The sequence below is a fragment of the Ammospiza caudacuta genome, chromosome 8 (genome assembly GCF_027887145.1).
Source record: "Ammospiza caudacuta isolate bAmmCau1 chromosome 8, bAmmCau1.pri, whole genome shotgun sequence".
Lineage (NCBI taxonomy): Eukaryota > Metazoa > Chordata > Aves > Passeriformes > Passerellidae > Ammospiza > Ammospiza caudacuta.
The window spans coordinates 34,696,385-34,709,310 of NC_080600.1; the positions used below are offsets into that span (position 1 = coordinate 34,696,385).

The window sequence follows — 12,926 nt, forward strand, 5'->3', positions numbered from 1 at the left end:
CTGAATGCCAAGGGCCACATGGTTAATGCCCACCTGGCCACTTCCAGCCATGGGTGCCCCCAGGGCTGAGGACATCAGCATCATCCCCAGACACTCCAGTGCCACACCACAGCACCTTGTCTGCAGTTCTGCTTTGTGACAAAACCACTCTGCACTTCCACACCGCCTCCCTTCCGGGACCTGTAAAACCTCAGAGGATACTAAAGGCCATTTTTGCTTCCTACACCTTTTTTCAACATCCCAGAACCTGATGCTCAGAGATGCCTTTAGGAAAAAAAAAAACAGGATCCAATTACTGCTCTTAAAAGCAGTACCCTAAAGCAAGAAAACAGTAAGGAATCTCCAAAATAAATAGTACACAGAAATCTGTGTTCCTTTCTAAAAGCACAGGATATATGCATATGGAGTGCCCACAGCTGGGATAAAACCTGCACAGTGCAGGGACAGGATATTGTTCTGCTTATCAAGAGGTTTACAGCCTCTTAGTTTTGGTGTCCTAAACATTTCCCTGGGGAGGTGCAGGCTCCCAGATCACCTGTATGAGCCCATGTAATCCTAAGCTTCCTACTTATCATTCTTGGCCAGTTTGGTTCAATCCACAGATCCCTGAGACCACACGGATCCATGGGACCACCTGTGCTGTCTGGAAACCACAAGCCCGTGGCTCAGGGCAGATCCTCAAACCTCTTTTCATAGACTTTGGTTTTTAAACAGCTTTCAGCAACTGAATTAAAAAAAAGAAAAAGTCCTGGTTTATCATCAAGTCCTTGAAAAATACATTTATATAGATTCCACTTCCAACAGGGATAAGCCATGACTTACCATACTGCTAAAAAAACCATAACCATGCTGGAGCTACAGTAAAATCTCAATCCATCCATCCAGTGGAGATTGAACCTCCCGTGTCCCAGGCCCTGTGTCCTGATGGCCTTTCTTGAGCAGAAAGCCAAACCCAGCCATATTTTCTGGCTTGACAGCTCATTTCTGTTCTGCCCTGGAAGCCTCCCTCCAGTGTTAATGTGGGAAAAGCCCCTGCAGGCCCAGGGCAGAGCGAAGGCAGCCCCAGAAGCACTTAACAAAGGGATTTCTTTTCTACTGCTTTTAGTAAACATCAGTAAAACCAAGCCAAAATAAAGCTCCCTAAGTGCACAGCTCTCTGAGCACTCACACCTCCTCTCCATCCCCTTTCCTGAACCCTGCAATGCTGAAATGTCCCCAGCTACCCTGTCTGCAGCAGAGATCCCAAATGCTAAATCTCAGCATCAGCAAATTCACTTCCAAAACCCCCGAGTCTTTTCTATAATGTCCTGCAGAAATATTACAGAAAATATCACCCATGTGTTGCCTCTCCTTCCTTTTTCTGAGGCTTTTAAAGCCCCCTGGAAGCTTTCCTAGTTGGGAAGGCAATGCTGCCCTCACCAGCACTCACAAGGCCAGAGCAAAAGCCACTCAGGGACCCAGCCTGGTGTCATTTTAGCTTCTGCTCCCATCCGAGGGCAGTGCTGCTGGAGACTATCAGACGGCTCGGGGAGGAAGTCTCCTGGCAGGACTCCACCAAAGTGGAGTTGCTAGGTCACTGGAACAATAAAAAGGCAAGAAAAAACATCCTGGCTGCGAAAAAGATGGGGGGGGGGGGGGGGGGATGGAGAAAAATCCATGGTGGTGTGCACAGTTCTGGTGAAGGGGTAAGAAACAGGCTGGTGGGGCTGGAGGGAGCAGGACCAGGCTGCTGTCAGCTTCTGCAAGCACACAGCTTCACTTCTAACGTGGCTCTTTTCCAGACCTCTCGCACAAATACTTCCAGAAACCTGGAATTTGTCTGCAAGGTTTGCAGCTTGGGGTCAATATTTCCAGGGCAGCAAGTTCACTGTGCTGTGGAGAGATTTCACTGCACTTTGCCTGTTAGCTGGGCACCACAACCCACGGGATGGCTTTCACCCCAGCAGCTGCCCAGGCTCACTGAAACTGGCAATACAGGGAACCTGCCCCCAGCAGGGCTGGGCTTTGGTGATAAGGGCTGAGCATCTCTAAAGGGGCTGAGCACTGCACAGACCTGGGGCTTGGGCTCCCCTCTGAGGAAAGGTGCTAGAGGCTTAGAACCTGCAGGATGAAATTTTGCTGTCTGGAAAGTCTAATTTCCAGGCCAGAAGGAAGCATTAGCTCATTCTGTGTGACCTCATGATAACCAAAGCCATTCCATGAAGCTTATTTACTCCCAATATAAGTTCAGTGACTTGTATTTGACTTAAACAGATCTTGCAGGAGAAAGAAACACCCCAACTATTGGTATTTGTAATTACCTGAAAACCACAAGGACTGTGGGCTGAAGCACAGATTTTTCTGCACAAAACCTCAATGCGTATCAAAAAGTGATGCCAAGCAGTGGCAAAGGACATCTGCCCAAGGGGCTGAGGACTCAGCCTTTTGCAGACCCAGGTGAAAACAAGACTGTGTTTTCACATCCCACTCTGGAAACAAAACCAGAAGTCCCTGCTCCAAAGTGATCTGAGTCCAAGACCTGCTTCCCACACACAGGAAGGGATAATAAATACTGGGAAGATGGAGGAAGGAGCAGGGAAAGGTGCTGCAATGCTGAGAGGTGAGGCTGGGAGCAGCCAGGGGCTGCCATGAGTCCCTGGGGACCAAGCCATGCTGCTCAGTGACGCAGGTGGGCTTTGGTCCAGGTGTCTTGACCAGAGCCTCACTCCAGCAATGTACTCAAGAGCTCCCCAGGGAACTATTCCCTGTGCTTAACATTAGGCACACGCCAAAGAGCTTTGCTGGCTGGCAGTCACTTCAGGGATGATGACCAGCCTGGGAATTGAGCAACTTCTCAAGGGCACTGCGGGGATGAGAGGGACAAGGAGCCCTCTTGGATGCAGGAAAATCATCAGCCTGCCAAGTGGTCGGTGCCATTTGGTGACATGCAGTCACAAGGCTCAGTGGATCCTTCCCTCCATGTAGACCAGCAAAATGCAACCCCATCTCAAGGGAAAACTGAGTGTAGCCCAAGCCTGACACCCAGGTTGGATGCAGGGCATGATGTCATGGCAGCAGGAACCATGGATGCTCTCGTGGCTCCTGCCCTTCAGCAAGGGGCACTGAGACTTGTGAAGGGATGGAGAAAAAGGCAAACAGGCAAAAAAATAAATACAGCAGCTTAAAGAGAAATGAATCCCCAGAAGAGACAAGGGCCCCCACCTCCCTTCCCCCATCTGCTGCCAAAGGATGATGATCTAAATCACATTTCCTAGATGACACCGCGCTGATCTGCCCCGGAAGCAGCGGTGGCAGCTCAGGATGGCGCCGGCCCTCCTTCTTCCAGGGGATGAGCCAGGCCTCTCCCCTGGCACTGGCAGAGCTGCCACCACTGACAAGCAGAGGAGCAGCACTGCCAGGGACAGGTGGAACAGAGGTCCTGCCCCACAGCCACCACTGTGCCACTCCTCGGCAGCCACACGTTTCCTTTCCGAGAACGGGGGAAGGGATTTACCACTTCCAGTGCCTCCCTGCAAATGTTTCAGGGAGGATGAAAAATAAACACCTTCTTTCAGATGTGGGCAGCAGTAGGAATGAGTGCTGGAGAAGGGCAGGGCTGGGCTGTCACCCTCTGAGATGTCACTGAGGGCTCAGGGGGAGTCATGGTCAGGTCACATCCTACCTCGATGCATACGGGCACGGGGTGGTGAGCAAGGCAGAGCAGAATACTGAGAGGACAGAAATCTGTGCCCCAAACCCACCTGCCCACACAAAGACACAGACTACCCAGCACAGAGCCACCACACATCAACTGCCTTGGCACATCCATGTGACCACCAACTTCAGTCTTAACCCAGCATGTGACACAGCTTAACAACACCCTACAATCTCCAGGTCTAGCAGCACTTTGCAGGACAGGATGATGAGGATCTCTGACTGCATGCTGGGGACTGTCCTCAGAGGCCACAAAATTGCTGTTATTCCCATTCCCCAATTTAAAAGCCTCCTGGTTCATTTAGCTTTCCTCATGCATCACATTTGCTACCTGTTCCTAAGAAGAGACCATCTTCATGATTTTCTGCATTCTCTGATTGTTTCCCTCCTAAGAAACATCCTTTCAAAGGGCCTTTATCTGCAGGGTTGGCTGACGGTCTAATACTGCATCCCCATTCTGCACTTGCTGAAAGAGCTGATAATGTCCTAAAAAGAATTAACATTTAGATGTTAGTCCTGTAACCAAATCTGAATCAAACAATGATGACTGTTCAAATGTCTAAAGCTACTCAGGGGTATTTTCATTTAAGCCCTACCAAGCTTGTACCAGGGATGAGGAGGTTTCTAAAGATGCCTTTGTGAGTACCAGCCACTGAAACCCTTCTCCTTGTCCCTCCAGACACAGATACAATTATACCCAGCTCCAGCACAAAGATAAAGGCTGAATTACAAGAGCAGCATTATGCTCCACAATCAGGGTCCTTGATTCCAATTGACAAGGAGCTCAAATCATGCGCAGTTGGTCTGTGGATGCTTCCACTCCTGGAAATCATTCCCATCACAGCAGAGAATCGAGTTCAATAGACAGGGTTACCTTCTGCATTTCCTCCCCAAATTCCTAAATTACCTTGTCAGTTTGGGAGATCTTACAAGTAATGCAGGTTCAAACCTGGCCAATACTTGTCTGGGATATTTCTTTGCAGAAGGTTTAACTATCAGCTGCTTCAGTTTCCCTGATAAGAAAGTGTTTTCTTACCTATAGTGGCATGGATGTAGCAGGACAGTTATTCAGAGATGCAGTGAAATCCTTCTCATTTCTAAAAAAGTGGTGTATTTATCTACCATTCTGGGTGATCCCAGAAGATAGGGAGGAGATATATTGAGATCCCTTGGGAAATGTCTTGAGATCTCTTACAGACCTGCCTTTTGCTTTTACAGAGCACTCAAAACCAAAGCCAAATGAAAAATCCCTCAAATATCCAAACTCCCACATTAACCCCCCAATTTATGCATACTCCAGAAAGTGCTGTCCTCCCCCCAAAATCGATCCTGACACCCTGGGTGGGTGGGCAGCAGAACTCTCCTCCTAGGCTATCAGAGAAGGCATCTTTTGGACAATACATTGAAGCCAAACTTAGTGTGATTCATCCCTGCTTCAGCAAAGTTCACCAGAGCGTGACGCTTCACATCAGTCCTCAGGGCTTAAGAGATTTTCCACAAGAGGAAGGGTGTTAACACCAGCATCCTAACAAGCAGTGACGTGAATAATTGTGCTCCATAGATCTAAATTCCTCTTGTCACTCCAGAGACAGAAGTGCCTTTTAGCATGCTCTTCAAGGAAAAAGAGAGCCCACCTTTGCTACCAGTAAGCAAAGCAGCCTGTCCGTCAGTCCAAAATGCCCACCCAGGGTTTCTTCTGTGCTCTGGAGATTTCACAGGAATCTAAGGGTGGTTCTGGTAGCAGAAATTACCACAGTGTCGGCCTGGTTATAGAGGCGAGAGGTAACAGAGAGAGACCGATCCTGTAACAGCCCTCAAAACCTCTGCCATCACAGCCTGCTGAAAAATGCTGAGAAAAACGCCCTAATGTGTGTGTGCAACTCGATGTCTTCTGGGAAATGCAGCCTGGGCTGTACCCCTGGGACAACAGCTAACCCTGCTGGCTTAACCCTTTGTGCACAGTCTGCATGCCTTTCTATCAAACCACTTAAAATTCCTCCTCACTCCTTTCCCACTGACTTTATCTCAGAGTTAAAAAGAAAACATTATTTTCTCCCAAACTTAAGTGGCAGGAGCCTTGTTGCCATCAAACCGCTGTGCAAAAGGTCCCTCAAACATCTCTATGTTTGCCTTGGCAAAACAACTGCAAAGGTCATGGCACTTCCAGAGGACTTTTTCCAAGCACCAGATTGGAAGCCCAAGATGGGGTGTCCACCCTGCAAGGCAAAGGGAAGGACCTGCAGCATGTGGTCACAGTGCAAGTGACAAGATCACCCTCAGCCAGAGCACAGTCAGAACGCTGCACTGCTCCATGGCCATGCAAAGAGTGGCAAGGCACATGGAGCTTGTTTTTCCCAGTGGAGAAGCAATCCACCAAGGTCAAGGTGCTTGCACAAGGTATTCAAACAGCTGGACAGAGAACAACTGGGTTTGCCCTCGGCATTCCTGCTGCGCTCCCTCTCTTCCCCTAGCACAGCAGGACAGTGCAGAGGGCTGCACTTCTCCTGCAGATGCAGATGCCAAGCAGGGGTGTCTGAAACAACCCTTCTGTCTGGACACAAAAGCTTCTGGAGACCAGCTCTGAGCTAGTGGTATTTTTAAATAAACCCAACCTGGGCTTCCTCTGTGACTCCTAGCATTGCAGCTAATAGTTTCCAGGCTTTTCTATCTACCATCTCAACAGCCAGACGCTCTTCTTCTACCCCTCTAAGTGATTCTCCTGTAATGACAACTCCAGGAGTTGGGGTTTTAGGGAAAGACAGCCAAATCTTAGGAGGCTCTTGACACAGATCCTGACTTTTGGCAGCAGTGCTCCCTCACCCACAGCTGGGATGCTGACTGCAGCTTGGGAGATGCTTAAGTAACCAACTGCAAACCTATTTATCAAATGACTCCAAGTCAAGGGCACAGCAGATGCAAAAGCAGATATAACCCTCCTCAACAGCCCTGCCTGTACAGAGAACAGGCAACTGAAAATAGCTCCATCCAAAGCCACCGAGGGATGGGGGAAGCAGCACAGCAGCAGCAACAGTTTGTAGGTTATTACACCCTATTATTGTAGGTTATTCCATCCTGTTTATGCATTTCAGGCACTTTTTAAATGATAGTTTTTTATATCTCATGCATTTCATACTGGTTTCTGAAAGGATGAAGCTCCTGAGGCAGCTTTGTTTGTTCTCATACATTAAAACAAATTAGCCTGGAAGGCAGGGACCTCCAAGACAGCAGGTTCCTACAGGTTTTGTGAAGAGCAGCACTTTGGCAGAGCAGGCTCCAGTGAGTGCCCAGCCTGGGGAGCTGCTGCACAGACCAAGGGGGCTCCCCATGGCTGAGTCCATGCCCTGGCCACAGGACCTGCACACACTCAGCACCCACAGAGCCCAAGATAAGCCACAGCACACACCAATGCCACACATCCTGTGGCAAGCAGAAGAGGACAAACCACAGGCTTTTGAGCCTTCTGAGTGGAAACCTTGCATCATTTTACCTTCCTCCAGCTGATCCCTGTGCTCAGCCTGGGTCTGCCTGTCCCTTCTCCATGTCTTCATGACCATGAGTGGCCATCACCCTCTCCAGCACCCAGATGAGACAAAAAAACAAATTAACAGCAAATAAGGGATATAACCAAGGTCCTAAAATCTGTATTATATACCTCACAGTACTCAGATCTTACAAGAGGTCTCGTTTTATATAGGGGCTGGTTCTTATCCCCTTTTTCCCCTGTTCTCTCCAGAGCACTTCAGCAAACCAGGTCTGACAGCAGCATTTCTACAGCACAGGCAACAGCTACACTAATAGCTTGGAGGAGCTGAAGTTTACAGAGCTTCCTTTACTCAAGGGAACTGCATTTTTCTAAGATTATATTATTACTTGGGCTGGTTGCTCAGTAATGCAACATCATTTCCCTTTTGGGTGGGAAAATTCTCTCCTTGTCCTCAGATGTGAATGATTTCAGCCTGAAAGGATGAAGGCAGACTCCGCATGAACTGTGCCCCTTGCTGAAGCAGCAGGATGTTATATATATAACAGCTGGGCATTAAAAAATATATGGTGATGGGTGCACACACATCAGCTGCATGTATGCAGAAAATGGTGAGAAAGAAGGGGTGCCAGATGTGACAAAACCATTTCCTCCTGAGAGGCACCCACAGACTTCATTCTTTCACCACGCCTGTGCTTGTAGCCCTCTTGCATCTCCTCTGGATGAATATCCCAGCAAATGAACCTCTCATATTTACAGAAACAGCAAATTACAATGCAAATGTTGCAAAAACTGCTCAAAGAAATAAAAATTTGAATTTGTAATCAGGTCTGCTGCCACTGAAAATTGGATTCTGCCTTCTGTGTTCAGCCATTCAGGAAAGAGAAAAAGCCTATTGTATGACCTACATCTTCAATTGAATGTAAATAACAGGGCCTGTGGTTGGGGTACTCAGGCCTCATGACAAGCTACAGACTATGGATTTTGCATTGAGCATTTTCAAGGGAATATTCCCAACTACCAACCTTTGATTCGCTCGGAGCACCTCCTGACACTCCAGCTGGTCAAACTGCCCCAGTGCTGCTTTGCACCATTGCAACAGCAGAGAGGCACCAGAGCAGGTGCCAAGATCTGGCCCTGCCTCTTTCCAGAGGAGCTCTGTGCACATCTGAGAGGATCAGCCCAGGTTTCAGCAGTGCTCTTTGTCTGCCTAGAAATATCCCGACACCCCCAGGCTCCTCACCCCTCCATACCAGAGAAACTCTTTTGACACTATGTGAGGAAGGAAAGCCAGAATCCAGAGGATTTACACTGACTATCTACAACCTATCCAGCTCCAGACTATTTCTCTGGGGGTATTTCAGGGATTGCAGCCCTGCCTGGAGCACCCCAGGTGGCTGGAAAGGCACAGAGAGAGGCAGAAAGCATTTCTGTGCTGCAAAAAGTCAGCAGGCTCAGCCACAGCTGAACCTTGCCATTCTGTAGCTATCCTTATTTCAGAAATGGCACACAGCTCCCATGGATGGGGAACCCACAGTGCCAGCCAGGAGGTTCCTCTGGCAGCAGCTCCGAAGCACTGTGGACGTTGGTGGTGCCTTAATCTCTACATCACAGCACTGAAACCCTATCGATGTACTGACAGGTTTTATTGGCTTGATTAGCTTGTTATTTGAAACAGTTCTGTATTCTGCTGGGGTTATTTTGTTAGCATGGATGAATGCTTCATTTAAACCAACACAACCAGACTGATGCTAAAAAGTTTCATGTTTTACATTTTGGGTGAACAGCTACGGTCAGCAGCATCCATTCATTTTCACTATGAGCACCAAAACAAACAGCCTTTCTAACCTGGTATCATAACCCTTCTGTTAAATGAGCAAAATCCTCTGCCACCTCTGAGAGATGTGAGGGTGATGGAGTCAGTCTCAGCAGCTCTGACATGCTCCCTGCAGATGAGCAGGGTGGGGAGAATGGAGGGAGGATGGAGCACATACAAGAGCTTGAGAGTTCAGTCATGGAGACTTTCTGACTGGCAGCCCAAAAATTGGTATCTGTAAGAGCAGGTGAAGGAAACAAGTTGTCCCAGAAACTTCACACTCCTCTAAACAGATCAGTATCTGCAACTTCTGATACTGAAAAGAATATTTGCTAAGGAATGCACCCCCACACCAGCAAGGCTGGTACCAGCCCCTGCAAACATGGCAGCAACAGCCCATCTCCGTTGTCCCCCCAGCCACGAGAAAAACATCCAGCAAGTTAAATTATCCCTCTGAAGTGGTGTGGTGCTGGAGCAGAACGTGCTGCCAACACCTACTGGATGGGCACAGGCTGGCACTGTGGTTTGGGGCTGGGAAATGAGACTTTGGGGGAGCCCAGCAATGGGCAGCTCTCCCCTCGCCCCTGCCTGTTCACATCCCCGCAGGCACAGTCACTGTGCATGGCAGTGCCCATCAATACCCATCACTGTGTGCTCCCTGCCAGCCAGGCCACACAGCTATCCCTCAGACCACTCATTTAGCACTTTAATATCACATCAAGTGCTTCGACAAATTGATGTGAACCCAGCTGCTCAGTAGACAAACCCTGCTACCTTCCAGGGCTTGAGAAGAGGAACAGGCAGGAAAGCTGATCTCCAATCTTCCTCTGTTTCTGAAGTGCATTTTTTTCCTTGTCTTTTCTTTTTTGCTTTAAATTATGCACCCCAAAGGAGCAGAGCTAAATCCATACAACCCCGGGGAGTTCATGTTCACAGCCCACCAACCAAATCCACTCAGAGCTCACAGAGGAGCAGCAAAGATGCCCGAGACAGGAAAACCCTGCAGCCTTTTGATAGCAGTGCTGAGGCACAGGAGGCAATTCTTCCTTGTCCCTGCACCACAGGGGGAGGGAGCATCCTTCCTGCACCACCCACAGTCACCTGAAACTGCATCAAAGCCAGAGAGCAGCATCTTGCATCTCTCTGCATCAGTCTGGCTGCAGGGAGAGCTGGGCTCTGCCCCCAGAAGCCACAAAATACATACTGCAAAATGTGAGGCAGGTTTGGAGGCAACACCATACCTTTGTGCAAACAAACATCCTCAGCATCTTCTTCCCCCCTCCTAACTTTGCTTATTCCTCACACAAAGTTTCAGGCAGAAAGTTAAAAATATACATAAATAAATACAGATTTTTTACCCCTTCTGAGAGTTTTGGAAAGTTTCTCCCAGCAGCCAGCCTAAACCTCTGTTGCAACTAAAGCTGGTTCCTTCTCAGGCAATTTCACACCTCATTGCCAGGGCTCCCACCAGGGAAGCTGCATAGAAAGGTGGCACCTGCCATGGGAGAGAGGGAGCAGGGACAGAAGGACAGACACAGATGGCAGCAAAGCAGATCAGCTTCTCAGGGAAAGCCCTTTGCCAGTGGCTCCGTGCTGTGCTGGGCACCCTGGCAGGGCACCTGTGAGGGTAGAAGTGGCAGGAAAAGGGACATGGCAGGAACAGGGAGACCCCAGCCACAGTGACTTTGTCAGGGGCTCGGTGGTACCTCTGCTGTCCTGTGGTGTCACTGGAATTATTCCCATTTCACAGATGGGAAACCTGAAATTCTGAGACCTGCAGGAGGACAGAGCTTGTAACCAAACCCTGTCCTGACCCAGGCTGGTGGCAGACAGTGCCCTTCAGCTCATTCAGCGCCCATGTGAAGTTGTGCCAGAAGAGATTTCATGGAGAGATTTGGTAATGCTTTAACTTTACTGTCACCAGCTTTCTTGCTTCCTACTTCACCTATTTTTTTCCTGTGTTACTGTCCTTGGGTTCAGACAGTATTATAAACACAGGCTAAAGCCATCTGTCCTCATCTCCCAGCAGACAAGCCCACAGAGGGTCTGGCAGGGAGGGCGGCAGATGCAGGCTGAGGCACAAGCCGGCCAGGAAGGCAGTGAGGCTGCAAGGGCAGCCCTGCTCCCTTGCCCCACGCTTTGTGAGAGACTCAGAAGCCCCATTTCTACACCCACTGCCTCACCATCTGCTCACTAAGCCCGGCCTGAGAAAGGGCTTTTGCCACCCAGCCCCAGAATGCTGCAAAGGGAGATGTAATCTTCATTTCCTGGCAGTGCCAGGGTGATGGGTTCACAAGAAATGGTCCCCCGGCTTCAAGCAAGTGTTTTCAAAGGTGGGACATGCCTCCAGAGGGGCAGGAGCAGTGGTGACACAAAGAGGGACTCTGGAGTCTGCAGCTCAACCTGAGGGTGATTCGGGAGATCCCCAGCCCGCTCCTGCAGCACCAGACAATTCCCGTGACTGACAGGCATGGAGCTGGCGCTAACAGCGAGTGAATCGCAGCTGTCAGGAGCCAGGGTAATTCACGGTGCCGTTTGCTGGGGAGAGAGCTGGGCTATTTGTCACTCCTTCACGGCATGCCCTGCTCCTTCTGGCTGTGCCTGACATCATTCGCAAGCACCTGTGGCTGCTGAGCCCTGGCTGCACGGAGCAAAGCCTGCACCCCCGAGCCGGCCAGCCAGGCACTGTGGGCTGACAAATGGCTCTTCCAGCATGTGGACACATAGTCCGAGCTTTTCAGACTCCTAACAAAGGAAATGCATTCCTCTACTGACTCTCAGGAGTCATCAAGGTCACAGGAAAAGATGCCAGACTGAAAGCTGAGATTAAATTAATTTTTTTTTTCTGTCCGCTGAGGAATCTGCGCAGCTTTCAACAAATAATAGGTGAGCAGTTTGCTGGCAAGTTGCAGATTTTATCTTCACAAGGTTGGTAGCAGGTAAGACAGCATTATTCTCTCCCAGTTTGGAGGGCAAACCGATACTTGGAGAGGCACAAAGAAGTAGCTGAGCTGGGAACAGACCCAAATCTCCTTCATTTCCATGCAGTATCCTAGTCACAAAGCTGCTCTCACAAGCACTGCTAGTTAGGAGCTTTCTAATCCACTGCAGGCTACATTCCAGCTGATGTCCCTAGCTATACATTGGTCTAGTCTGGATACATCCTACAAAAGCATGCCTTGGGTTTGTGACGAAAATGAAAGGTTATAAATGTACTTCCTCACATTTCCTGAAATTTTACAGCTCCATGCAACTAAACTTAACCACAAGTTCCAAAGCACAATATTCTCTCCACATCAGAAATTAAAAGATAAAATTTGACAGTCCAGTTTAGGCAGGCAATGAATGCTAAAACCCACTTAAAACCTACGCAGGATTAATTTGACATATTGGATTCCTTATACCACCTGCAGACACTCGGTGCTTTCCAAACTCATTGAGAATTAGTCATCCTTAGAGCTATGTGCCTTCTTTGGTGAGCAAGTGAGCCAGTTTACTGAATGACACTTGAAACATCCCTGCTTGTTCTGGGAAAAATAAGATTTATCCTGTGCTGGAACCACATTCAGCACAATCTGTAAAGCACGAAACTAGGCACTGCTTGTGATAATAGCACTGAAGATGTGGCATAAAAGGAAAAATTTGACTCTATACATGACTAATCTGACAGTCTGTAGGCGACTAGAAAAGGAGGGTATTTACAGAGAGCTGATGGCATCTGTCCCCACACCTGATAGGGGTCAGTACCTAAGGAGAGATGAGAGCATTGCTGGAGACAAGCAGGAGGCAGCCCAGACCCCGAAGACCACCTATAGGAACCCCCCGTTTCCCACCTGGATAGGTGAACACATGTGGACAGCACTCCTAGTGTCCCCCAAAACCCTTCTCAAGTTCCTCGGTGAAGTTTGCACTGCTCGCCTTCCAGTCTGTCCACAC

General features: G+C 49.0%; 1 protein-coding gene across 1 annotated transcript in view; it reads right to left on the minus strand.

The window, feature by feature from the left end:
• HEG1 (heart development protein with EGF like domains 1) overlaps nucleotides 1–12,926 on the minus strand; it is a 50,975-nt gene that overhangs the window by 37,509 nt on the left and 540 nt on the right. The window lies entirely within an intron of this gene.